This window comes from Cynara cardunculus (assembly GCF_001531365.2).
Source record: "Cynara cardunculus var. scolymus isolate 2C chromosome LG 4, CcrdV1, whole genome shotgun sequence".
Lineage (NCBI taxonomy): Eukaryota > Viridiplantae > Streptophyta > Magnoliopsida > Asterales > Asteraceae > Cynara > Cynara cardunculus.
Window position 1 is genome coordinate 10,641,861 of NC_037531.1, and position 13,226 is coordinate 10,655,086.

General features: G+C 30.1%; 1 pseudogene; it reads right to left on the reverse strand.

The window, feature by feature from the left end:
- LOC112511411 overlaps positions 1-418 on the reverse strand; it is a 7,348-nt pseudogene extending 6,930 nt beyond the window's left edge.
- Between the last annotated feature and the right edge of the window lie 12,808 nt (positions 419-13,226).

Genomic DNA, 13,226 nt, shown 5'->3' on the forward strand with positions numbered 1-13,226 from the left:
TAATTAACTTCTAAATACATACTTGACAACTAACATAAAATATTAAAACTTTAACTTGTTTTAATAAACTATATAATAATTAATACATGAAATACTAAAAAAGGGTTGGTTGCAGAAAATGGTTGCAGAAAATAAGCAATAAATTGAGGTTTTTGAAAATAAAAACTTGAAAAAAGGTCGTCTTCAAGAGAGAAGAGAATGAAAGCATACCTCATAGTTATAGGTTTTTGGAAGCAAAGCTGCTTGAGACCCGATAAACCCYAGAACGACGAGAAACCCTACAACATGCAAAGCGATGGCCTTCTTCATATTTATATGATGATCAAACTTAAAGTTTCAAATCTGTAAGGTGTGATCTTAGTTGTTGTTTCTTGGATTCATGTTAGAGAGTATGTTATGTGATGGTTGTATTTATAGTTGGTGTGAGAGGAAACATGGGAAGACGTAGGTTATGCTGGTAGGTGCACATCCTCACTAAACGTTAAAACAAGTAGTGAATCATATTTTTAAAACCATTTAAAGGAATTGTTTATTCAAATATTTACTAACACTATAATTTATTTTGATGTGTAAGATTTCAGTACATCAAAACGTACCCAATGCAATAATTTACTGGGTAAACGCTTAATTATCTGGGTAAGACTCTCTATCCTTTTCATCTCTCTTACCCGGTAAGATTTTTGACCTTTGTCATGTTCATCCGATAAGGAAATTTATCCGGTAAAGACTTACCAAATAAGCGTTTAGTAAACGATCCATTACTATTTTTATCTAAACCGAGACAATAGAAAAATAAATTGATACCATTATACAAAACCCCATTCAGTAAATCGATGTTTTCGTTTATTCTTCCCATCATTTTCCACATATTCAACGGACAATAATTGATGCTCTCAAGTGTGGACAAGAGACATGCATAAATGAGTTCAAGAATTTGAACCTTTGGACTATGACTAGTTCAAAAAAGCTCATAAAAATTCTATATTTTTCCTCGAGTATTTATCAAGTATTGATTATTGTAAAACATAGTCCAAGCTCAATCAAAACATGGTACAGAAAGTGAGGAAATGACTATATGTTTTGTAGTCTTTGAACTTTTCTGTTAAAAAAGTTTGACCTTGTCATCATGTCACGTCTAACGCCACTTACAAACTATATGTGTGTGTATGTTTTCGACCTAGCGGAGGCCATTTCTAGCCACATTATATGGTCTACTAATGGGAAAATGAAAGACAAAAATGTTGATGGTGACTAAACTTGAGGAGGGATTAGGTAAGGTTACACCCTAACTCATTAACACGTATGTGTACACTTCATACAAATGAAGGAGAAGCATTTATATAAGTTTGTACAAGGTAATCAGGGTTTTAAAAGGTACATTATGACGTAAGACACATATCGGTCTTTACAATAAATTCTATCACATTTTATGCCAAGTGTGATTCACACGATGTTGACTTGGGTCATGTCGTGAGGTTTTTTTTTTATAAGAAATGACTTTTCCAAAAAATTTGAACTTTATATTTTACACTTATATAAATTTATCTAATCACATCGCTTAGTATCATGTTCACATATATATTTCATAAGCTACATTCTGGACTTTCATCGCCTAACAGCCGGAGAAATCCTCACCCAAAAAAAGGATCACCTATAGATTGACGGATAATGATGGCCGGTAATAATTTTCATAATTATTCGAAAACCAGTTGGCTAAGAAATTAATTTTATTAAATCACCGGCGGACAATCCTCGGTAATTTATTTAATTAACAAATTAATTAAATTTCCAATAGATAATCTGCTTGTAATTCGTCGGTGATTTAATATATTCACTGCAGGTTGTTTCTATTTTTATTACAAGTGTTAGGGAAAAACCAAATTCACCAACGGATTTTCACCCCCTAATCTGTCAGCAATTAATTGATGACGGATATTTTTGAATATTTAATTCTTTTCAAATTTAGTGTTCGATTTGTGACAAATGTTAATGAAAAGTTGATTTTTAGATCTGTCACAAATCCGATAAAATGTTACAGTAGAATTCTTCGTCGGTAAAGCTCATTTGTCTAGTAGCGATAACCCTTCCAAATTCTTCTGAACTTTTAGTCACAAACTACTATTTACAAATATATACGGTTTTACTTCCTTTATGAAAGAAAGTTTTTATGACACTTTTTTCAACCATACAAGATAATTTTTTTTGAGATGGGCCAAACAAGATATTTAATAAATATAAAATATTAATAATAAAATCAGTTGAAACAAATTTCCTCAATTGCTACATCGATTCAATGATAAGGGTAAATCAGGTATTAAGTAATATATTATTTATGTATTTAGATCAGTAAAAAGGTATAATAAACCAATAAAAATTAATTAAAATCAATTTTATTTATTTATTATTTATTTTTCGTATTTAAATGAAAAACATAAAATAAATTAATAATGATTTATTTTTCAAATTTAAATAATAATCACATGATCATAATAAACGTGCGATTGTCAATTAAATCTAAAGAATAAATAATGATTAATAATTAAAAATGGTGTGTCTCTTTCGTTTTATAAACGTACGGATTTATTTATTCAAAAAATGTTCAATAACTTAATCACAATTAAAACATGAAAGTTAGTTAGATATTTCTCGTTTCTAGTAAGTTTAAATATGTATTTGTTCGGTTTCCAAAAATTGAAGGATTTATTTGTTTAGAAAAAATTTAGAGACTTAAGGGCAATTTACCAAACGCTTATTCGGGTAAGCGCTTACCAAGTAACATTATCTCACCGAATGAATATGGTAATAACCGAAAATCTTACTTGATAAGAGCGAGACAAGGATCAAGAGTCTTACCCAGAAAGTGAGAACGGCGACTCTTACCACGGTAAGCGCTTACCGAGTAAATTATTGCATACAATGTCATTTTGGTGGACTAAAATCTTACCTAGTAAATAAATAATAGTATTAAATTTTACGATAAGGATTTACTAGGTAAGTGTTTGCTAAATGACTCCTTAATCACATAAAATACAATTGTTCATTGGATTTATTTGAATTTTTTGACTTAATCTTTCAAATGTAATTTTTTTTTGTAAATTGTTGCATTTTTACTGAGTTTTAAGACCAAAATCAAATAAAATTGTTATATATATATATATATATATAATCCTATAAAAACATATATTAATTAGGGTACCTTCATTTGAGAACCTATAAAGTTCTAATAACTTTGAGAATCAGTATATCATGTGATAATTTACATGATTTTTTTCGTCTACAGCTTGAATTTAGTGTTTTGGTTAACATATATTTGTTTCATATATATATATATATGTTTCACAAAGTGAAATATTTTTTATATGTTTGTGAAATAAAAAATACAACTTATAGAAGATTTCACATTATGAACCGAATACATATGAAACAAACACATCATAAAACATATATATATATATATATATATATGTTCTTTTTTAGAAACGGCAATGCTTTAGAGACTATCAAGGGAGAACAAAGAATTACAATATCCCGAAACAACAAAAAGGAGATCTCCACAAAGTAACATTTTCATGCTCTTCTTATGTCTAATCACCAACCACATAAACAAATATATGTTAATCATTATATTAAATTATTGTTTTAGATGGAAAAATAATATCATGTAAAATAATACCTTACAATAACAGTTCTCCCAATTTTTATAATATATGAAATTCTCAAATAATTAAGCCGCTTTTAAATAATACCATCCCATATATATTTGGAGTGTTGATAAACTCACTACTATATTTTTAATTATTTCCATTGGCATACCTAATAGAAAAAACAAAAGACATATAGTGGGTATGTTTATCCAACTGTAAACAAAAATAACAAATATGATTAGATTTGTACAAGAGAACTATATATAGAAAAACATTTGAACCATATAAATTGAAATAAAATGATTACATTTGATCCCATATTTAAAAATATTTTTGAAGTTATGCCTTCAAATCCATTCAGTTTTTATCATATACAAAATGATCCAAAATCTGGAAAAAATACAAGTTCATATATGTTTGTCGGATTTATCCTTAGTGGAATCTGAAACAAGTTCAAAATCTGAAAACAATGAAGATTTGGATCCTAACTGGATCTGAATCATAATTCTGATCCTAAAAGTCTTTTTGGGATCTGAATGATTCATAATCTTGATGGAACCTGAAATGTAGATTATGCTTCGGAGAGAAGAAATAGAATATGATTTCTGGTTGTAAAAATCTTATTATTATCGGTACTGTTCAAAAAGCAAAATGTCTTCAACAAAATCGAAGACTGGTTGAATTGAAACTCAGATAGTCACCAAAGCATATTGGAATGTCATCTACCAAATTGAAGACCAGTACGAGATAAAATCACAAATAGTTCGACAAATATTATTTTTGGCAAGTTAATTTTTGAGTGCAAATTTAACCAACAAATTTGGTTCACCAACTTTACCAGCTCTTGTCCTGATATGGAAACATAATCAGCATATCAGACTAACTAAGTTCAAAAGTACTATTTTATTAGTATCATACATTCTTTACTATTTTCTCTGCATACAGAAGAACGGGTTGTTTTAACAAATGTCTATATCATACTCAGAAAGCTGAAATGAAGCGTATAAGGATGCATTGATCAACATGGTTACAATCTATTGTTATCATAAGGTAAGCATTGTTATCGTATTTGCCACATGTAAATGAATGATTAGATGGCGAAGAAGATGCATTCGGCTACAATTGAAGTCAGATTAGAGAATTGGATTCTAATGAAGAATAAGACATGTAATTCGAGTTAAAAAAGATGTCATCTCTAACAATCTGTGAAGGTAAAACCAAAAGCTTCTTTCGTCTCGGATCATCTTGCAGTTTGTTGTATAATTGGTGTTTTCTTGGAAACTGTAGCTATCTAGATTGGTTTGTGTGCACTTTGACTAATCAAAAGTTAATAGACAGTCAAATTAACCCTCCAATCCTTGAGGGGACTTGATGCAACATACAGTACGATAAATGAACGAAGGATGATCCAGTTGGTTCTATGAATACCTGAGAACAATCTCCTCCAAATCGAATTCAAAGGAACTCATATTTGGGGTGAAAATTGGAATTTTATGTCTTCAAGGTCTAATAATCCAACTTACCCAAGAAACACATAAATAAGAGTTTCAAACTCAAATGGGTCTGAAAATACGATGGGACAAACATAAAAGTCCAAATGAAAAATGAAAAAGAAAACATAGCACAAAAGTGTCTAGAAACATGTTCAAAAAGCATTTTTCAGTCTCGAAGATCTCGTAATCCCCTTTGGGTCGTATCCAGGATGTGCTCCTCGTTTTAAACTTTGAATCGATTGGGCATGGGTCTGAAAGGGAGCCCCGTAGCAAAAGTTATGCGCATTTAAACGTAACATCATTTGTTAGATCATGAGCCTCTAGGAACAATAGGGCCTGGTCCCCCACGTCAGGGTCCGTATCAAGATCCAAATTTTTAAATATTTTGAACTTGTACTAGCTATGGAGTCTCACATCATCTATACATGCATTTCATGCAAAAATCAACTTAATGGCTCCACGATCATGAAAAGGTCATGTATTTGATTAAAATCTCATTTAGACTCATATATACACCTACATATATACACAATCATGAAAAGGTCATGTATTTGAATACTAGACCTTCTACGCATCTTGCATGAATATTGAATAATGGGTTCTTATTTCATGGTAAATTGGTGTTTTGACTAATGAGTTTTCATCACGAAAATGGTGGGTTTGGAAAAGATGTTGCTTTTATATTTAATTTTGGATATTGTGATTTAAATAGCATCTTTTTAGTTTTACCGTTTTATAATTTTGAGGAAAACTGCTTGAGCTCACTAGACGTTAAGCATAACCCTTTTTATTTATCGGCATGTTCGCCAAGCCCTTGTTGAGGAAGGTACTAGCGACATTGCAATAAGTTGAGTGCTAGTTAGAGGCACGAATGAATTAGCTATTCGGAGACTTCTTTTGTACTTTGAAGATAGACACCCGTTCATAACCTAGACTTTATATAAGGTTTGGTTTATCTTTTATTTGTGTTGAATCTTAGATTGCCATTATAGATAATCAAATCTTGATCTATACAAAGAAATTTCTTCTTTATTTGATGTATTATCAAAATATTTAAATTTGTCGTTTCTTTCATATTTTAGGGTGTTACAGAGATGTCTTTTGTATTTTGGAATAGCGATGTATTTGAGTTTTAATAACACTTGACCTTAACCTAAATTTTATTGTAAAGTCGGGTTATCGTTTATTGATGCTAATCTAGATTTGTTACTTCAGTCATAAAATATCGATTTATAAAAAGAGATTTATCCTTTATTGGAAATAATTTTGTAAATTAGTCACTATTTCCATATTTTAAAGTCTTTCTCCCTATATTTTTTTTGAAGTATATAATATTTATATACAGTAAATAGAACAAATGAACTCAAACACTTTTCTCATATTTTGTGAGGTTTGAACCCTTGACCTACTAGAATGCCAATAACTCATATACCGCTAGGTCAAAAACCTTTTAATTTATAGATAATATTGTTATTGAAAATGAAAATGGAAGATTCTTTAAGAATAAAAATTCAAATACTTTATAGTATATAAAAGCATCATGTAATAAATGTCACCGTCTCAGTATATCTATTTCTTTTTAATTAAATAAATGATAATTTTAACTTTAATAATAAAGAAATAATTTTTTTTCATTTTATAATTAAAGATAAAATAAAGAAATAGACATTTATTTTAAAAATGAACTTAAACAAATTAAAATAAAAATATAAAATCTATTTTAAAACAAAGAAAATAAATATATAGCATTTAAAAATTTGTGGAGATAAAGATAAATAAAAAATAGTCTTGTAGTGAATAGTTTTAACATTAAATATTTTGGAACAATCCTTTTCGTTATGTTATTCAATGTCTAATCAATAGGTGTTTCTTCTACTCCTTTCCAATTGATGTGGTTTTCGTGCTTTGAAATAATTGGGTTTTAAAATAATTAAAGTAGAAAAATTATTTTAAAATATATTTATTTTGTTTTTAGGGTAAATTGCATGAAAAAATAATGTACTTTAACTTGATTCTTATTCTGGATAACGTACTTTTAAAACTTTTATTTTTGTATCTAAAATGTAAAGCTTTAAACATTTAAGTACATGGGTAATCAGTTGAAGCATTAACCGGTAACCACGCTGATGTGGCAAGTGGTGAGATGAAATTGAGTTGAATAACAAATAATACTTAGTTGGATAACACATCACTCACCACATCAGCATGGTAATCGGTTAATGCTTCAACCGGTTATCCATGTACTTAAATATTTAAAACTTTACATCTTAGATATCAAAATAAAAGTTTTAAAATTACGTTACCTAAAATCAAAATCAAAATAAAATACATTAACTTTTGATGCAATTTACCTTGTTAATTCATACCTAAAACAATGAAAATGAAATATATAACTATAACACCTCTTTATTGGACATTTATGTCCTTCAATTTCTTTATAAAATTACTAAGCTACCCTTTTAAGCTTTATTTGAAACATATGTGATTATATGCATTTATAATATTCTATACTTTATTCAAAACATATTCTAATACTTATGATCATCAAATCAAATACATTTTCAAGAAATAATAATAAGTTAATAGATGTTATTTAAATATTGTTATCAATCTTTAATTTGCTATTCAATTTTAATGAGTGTCGATTTAACATGCTTCATTAACAACAACGTGATTATATTTTCGTTGGTCGGTTTATTTAATGTCATTGGTGGTTTGCAAGATGTTTTTGCTGGTTTGCAAGATGTCTATATCGACATGCGAAATGGTCTACTGAAATCATATCAAAAGTACATTTCAAAAAAATGATAGAAGTAACATGAACACAATGGTTCATGATTCATAAAAGTCGGTAATATGGCAATATGAAAATGGGTCGTGCATGTACTTCAATTTGAACATGTGAATTAGGTACGTATTTTAATAATTAAAGAAAAAAGCTATCAATACAAGATGAGTTATAAAAAACACAACACATCGGCGAATAATTTATTAAAAAAAATAAATTTAATGAACATAATTTCGATTAAAAGGAATCTAAAAAAATAAAAATCTATTACCAAGACATTCGTTTTTGTTAATTTCTTCAATTCCCGATCTCGAACTCCGATTGTCATCATAAACCATTTTAATCTTATAATTGTTGTCGATTTATTTTCCATTGCRYTTATCYATATTAGYTTGATCGATACCGAAAATTTTTACTGCCGTGTTTTCTATGCGAATTAAAAACTGATAAAACAATAAACATGGAAGATCAAGATTAAAAAAAATAAAAATATTAATATTATAAATGCATATTTTTTGGGATTTGATGATTTGTAACTCCCTATTAATTGTTTGGGAGTTACATATCAAATAAATTTATTAAAATACCCTTGTAATTAAAATGTGAACATGACCTAAACCTACAAGAAAAATGGAATTTGATTGGTTGTCATGGTTTTCAAAGTTAACACAAAGTTGTTGGTTAACATTTGATCTTCCCTATATATATATATATATATATATATATATATATATATAAAATACGAAATTAATAAAACATTGACCGATGACACAAATAAACTAGCGAAACCTACCACAATGGAATTGAATCAACCTGTTTTTTTAATTGTTTTTTTCTCTTGATAAGAGGGGCCTCCCCTCTCTATATAAAAAAAAAACGTAACAGTACCTCAATCAAGATCACATCTAGAACCATAAAAAATTATTGAATCACTAAATACACATACGAGATGAACTTTAATCTAGGGTGTCTGTGGTTTGGTCGATACAGTCTGATCCTCCTTTAACAAATCAAATTGTATTACAACAAAATTGGTTTTTATATAACATCTAAAATGTCTAACTATTATGACAAAAAATTTTATAGGACTTCAGTTTATAGGATAAAAAAATGTTTTATCCAAAAATGTTACAATAGGTTTATAGAACGTTTTTATATGTTTAACAAAAAATTTAGAACGTTTTTAGGATAAAGTGTCATATTAGTTATCTTATACGACACTATTTGAAAAAAAATGTCTTATAAAAAAGATGAGTTTATATGACATTTTTCAAAAGTGTCCTATAAAATAACTAATAGGACATTTTATTTTAAAGACGTCATAAAAACTTGTTAAAACGTCTAAAAAAGCTATTATAACGCTTTTAGATCAAACTCTTTACAATTTTGTCATACAAACTTAAGTTCTATAAAGTATTCTATCAGAACCCTTAGACATTAAACGTCATATAAAACCAATTTTGTTGTAATACCGTTTAAAAAAGTTTCCAAACCATGAGGTTTATCATGAAGTGACGACACAGTGTCTGATTGGACCACAAAAATGAAGGTCTATTATGACTAGTCTACGTTAGTCGGACATATTATGTGCTTTAAACTATGAACTGACTTAATTGAAGTTTGTACGGAAGATTTAGAGCAGAAGTGTAAGTATTTGACAAGAACAATACCACAATTACGGACAAGATTTTGAACCTATTGATGCTTTATTTTAGCTCTTAATACTTTAAAATGATATATGCATGTGTGAATAGGTAGTTTGGTGAGTGAAACTACAAAGGACAACATCAAAACCACAATAATAGAAGTTAAGAATTTGATTCTAGAAAGAAGGAAATGAATCATGAGAGACATGATGTATAGAAACAAAAGCCATAATGGTTTGGTCATAAGAAGATGAATGAGTAGGTAGTAGTTTTCTAAAGTGAAGAAGAGATAGAGGTCATTATTTTGCATAGCAACCCTACAAGAGAATACCAATTTCTAATTTGATTGCTGCCATTCACCCATTGGTTTGTTCCACGTGCCCAATTATTCCTTTGTCATCTTTTCTTCTCTGCAATCATCATCTTTTTTTTTTAAACATTTATAAATGTCACGAGACTTTTCAATAATCATAAAATTGTCATTGTGCAACTTTAGACCATTAGATCATTAACTTATAAAGTTAATCAATGAACATAAATTAGTTTTATGTAAATAAATTATTTATCTAAAAGTATTTCCTAAATTAGTAGTTGATGATGATGGTTATAAAGAAAAGGTGTTATATAAATAAAATAAAATAAAATAAAAAACAGAAAAAGCAATGATTTTCATTAATTCCAAATACTAAAAGCATGCAGTCTTGTTTATTGGAGGAACCCCATTCCTTGCCTAATACTAATAAGTGATTCTTGGAACCACATTCCCTACCTAACTCGTAATCCAATAGCCGCCTTATTTTATTTTATTTTATTTTATTGAGATATATATTTATTTTATTGAGATATATATTTATTTTATTATATTGAGAGATATATTTTTCACAACCAATTAATTAAACATTTAAAAAGATCATGGAAAAAACAACAAATTGTTTTGGTCGAACAACATCCATATATATCATTTAAAAAGCTTTGACATGAGTTCTACATAGGACGACGTTAGGTTGCTCCCTTTACAAATATCTCACCACAATATCACATTCTCTACATCCATATTATATATATATATATATATATATATATATATATATATATATGATTCTCGTGAAATGCTTGTAGTCTATGGATGCATGTAAATGCATGGCTATGTGCAACGTGTGTACACCCCAATTTATCTTAAGGAACCATTTTTTTTGGGGAATTTAACTAAATATTAGCATTGATTATACCTATCCGGTTAACTCTAAGGTGGCGTTTGGTTCGCAATATGTATTTGGATGGAATGGAATTTGGTAAAGAAATTTGACTTTGTAAAAATTAGAATGGAATGTTGTTAGGTTTAACCATCTGTTTGATTGACAGACATTGGAATGGAATTCGTTAATAAATTGAAATCTGTCTGTTTGGTTCATAGAATGTAGCTCTGGAATTGGAATGAAATATCGGTAAATGACCAAAATGTCATTTTTTGAAATTTTAACTTTTTTAAAACTAAAAATACTTTAATAAACTACTTATTTAATATGTAAAACAATATAAAATACACAACCCAAATATTTACCACAAGCCAAATGATGTTACTAAATCTATGGTGGTCGACGATGGTTCAGATCGGTGGTGATTCACAATGGTTCAAATGGCAGTGGTCAGCAATTGTTCAGATCGATGGTGGTCCTTGGTGGTTCAGATGGAAGTGGTCAATGGTGGTTCAGATGGATGGTGGTTGGATCGGCGGTGGTAGTGGTGGTGCAGATCGACGGTTGTTCAAATTGTTGGTGGTCGGCGGTGTCCCGCAGTGATTTTAGATCAATGGTAGTTGCCGGTGGTCAGCAGTGGTTCAGATTGGTGGTGGTTCGTGGTGCTTCAGGTGGCAGTGGACGAATGTGGTTCAGTGTAACACCCCATATCCATATATGCATAAAACCACATATTTCATTTAACATGAAATACAAATATACATATTGGTCCCGGTACATATACAAAATGCTACATACAAAGGTATCTACAAATTTTTCATTCACCCCAAGTACATGACTTGTATATATGATGTTTGCAAGTACATGCGCATATTCAACTTTCCAAAATCTACAGATATAAAGCAATCATAACCCCTTTTACATCTTCCCCTTCCCTTTCACGTCCACCGATGTCTGTCCTATAATGCTCATTTTTAAACACAAAATAGGTTTAGACCAGAAGGTCTAGTGAGTAGTTCCCTTATTGCAATTATAGAGTGAAAATCACCAAAAACACTTTTGGAAAGCTAATCTTTGAAAAGATAACATGCAAATAACATTTATTGTATCAAACCTCATTTTGTCGCATCATATAGATGAGATAACCAACTTCTCACATCATAAAGAGAATATACTCATTTCATCGCATCACCTAGATTTGATAATACATTTTGTCGTACCACAAAGATGCGATCACCCGCAATTTGTCACATTCAATAGATACGATAAACACACCTTGTCGCATCATATACATACGATAAACACACTTGTCACATCAGATACATGCGATAAACTAACTCCTCGCACTACACTGGTGCAATAACTCATCTCCTCGTATCACAAGGATGCGATAAGCTAAACTCATCGCATCACGCTGATGGGATATAATCAACTTATCACATTAAATTGATGCGATAACAGTATCCCATGATCAAAGATCATCATTTCCACAAATTGATTATGCCACCCTTATCCCAATATACCCAACTCCTGATATGCCACCCTTATTACAAAAATATACCCAATTCCTGATTTTTCCACTCTAATTACCAAAACCCAACTTCTGATTATGCCACCCTTATTATAATCAGTTGATAATAACAATTCAAAACCCAAAATTTTTGCTAATACTTAATGTATAATAAAAATTATCCATGTATGAAACTATACTATTTCTTCACCAAAAAGCTAATCAAATGATGTTTTATAAAATAAAACTTACATTGTAAACACAATAGATTGCAGGTATAAACAACAAAGAAAATCAGATGAAATCATGTATTAATTTCTTCTTCTGCTTCAGTTTACTTCGAACCCAGAAAGCACATAAACATTCACCAACTTTTCTTGTTATCACATTAAAAGTAAAAGAAACCATGTAATACTTTTTAAATAAGAGGTGATAGTCAAGATATTTTAAACCATTTTTTCAAAACAACCCATCAACTTTCAATACTTAACCAAAAGCAATCTCAAACTTTATAAACACAAACCCGATTATAATTTAGACCGGCAGTGGTTCAAAACGGCATTGGCTCAGATTGGGGGTTGCTCGAATCGGTGATGGTCGGCGGTGGCCGACAATGATTGATATTGGTAGCAGTTGGCGGTGGTTCAGACTGATGGTGGTTCGTGGTGGTTCAAATGACGATGGTCGACGGTGGTTCATATCGGTGGTGGTCCATGGTGGTTTAGATGACGGTGATCGCAGTGGTTCAAATCAGTGGTGGTTCAGATTGGCGGTGTTCGGTGGTCGTTCAATTTGGTAGCGGTCGGCGGTAGTTTAGATCAGCAATAGTTCAGATCGATGGTGGTCGGTGGTAGTTCAGATCGGTGGTAGTCGACAGTGGTGGTCGGTTGTGGTTCAGATGGCTATGGTCGACAGTAGTTCAGATGATGGTGGTTGGTGATGATTCAGA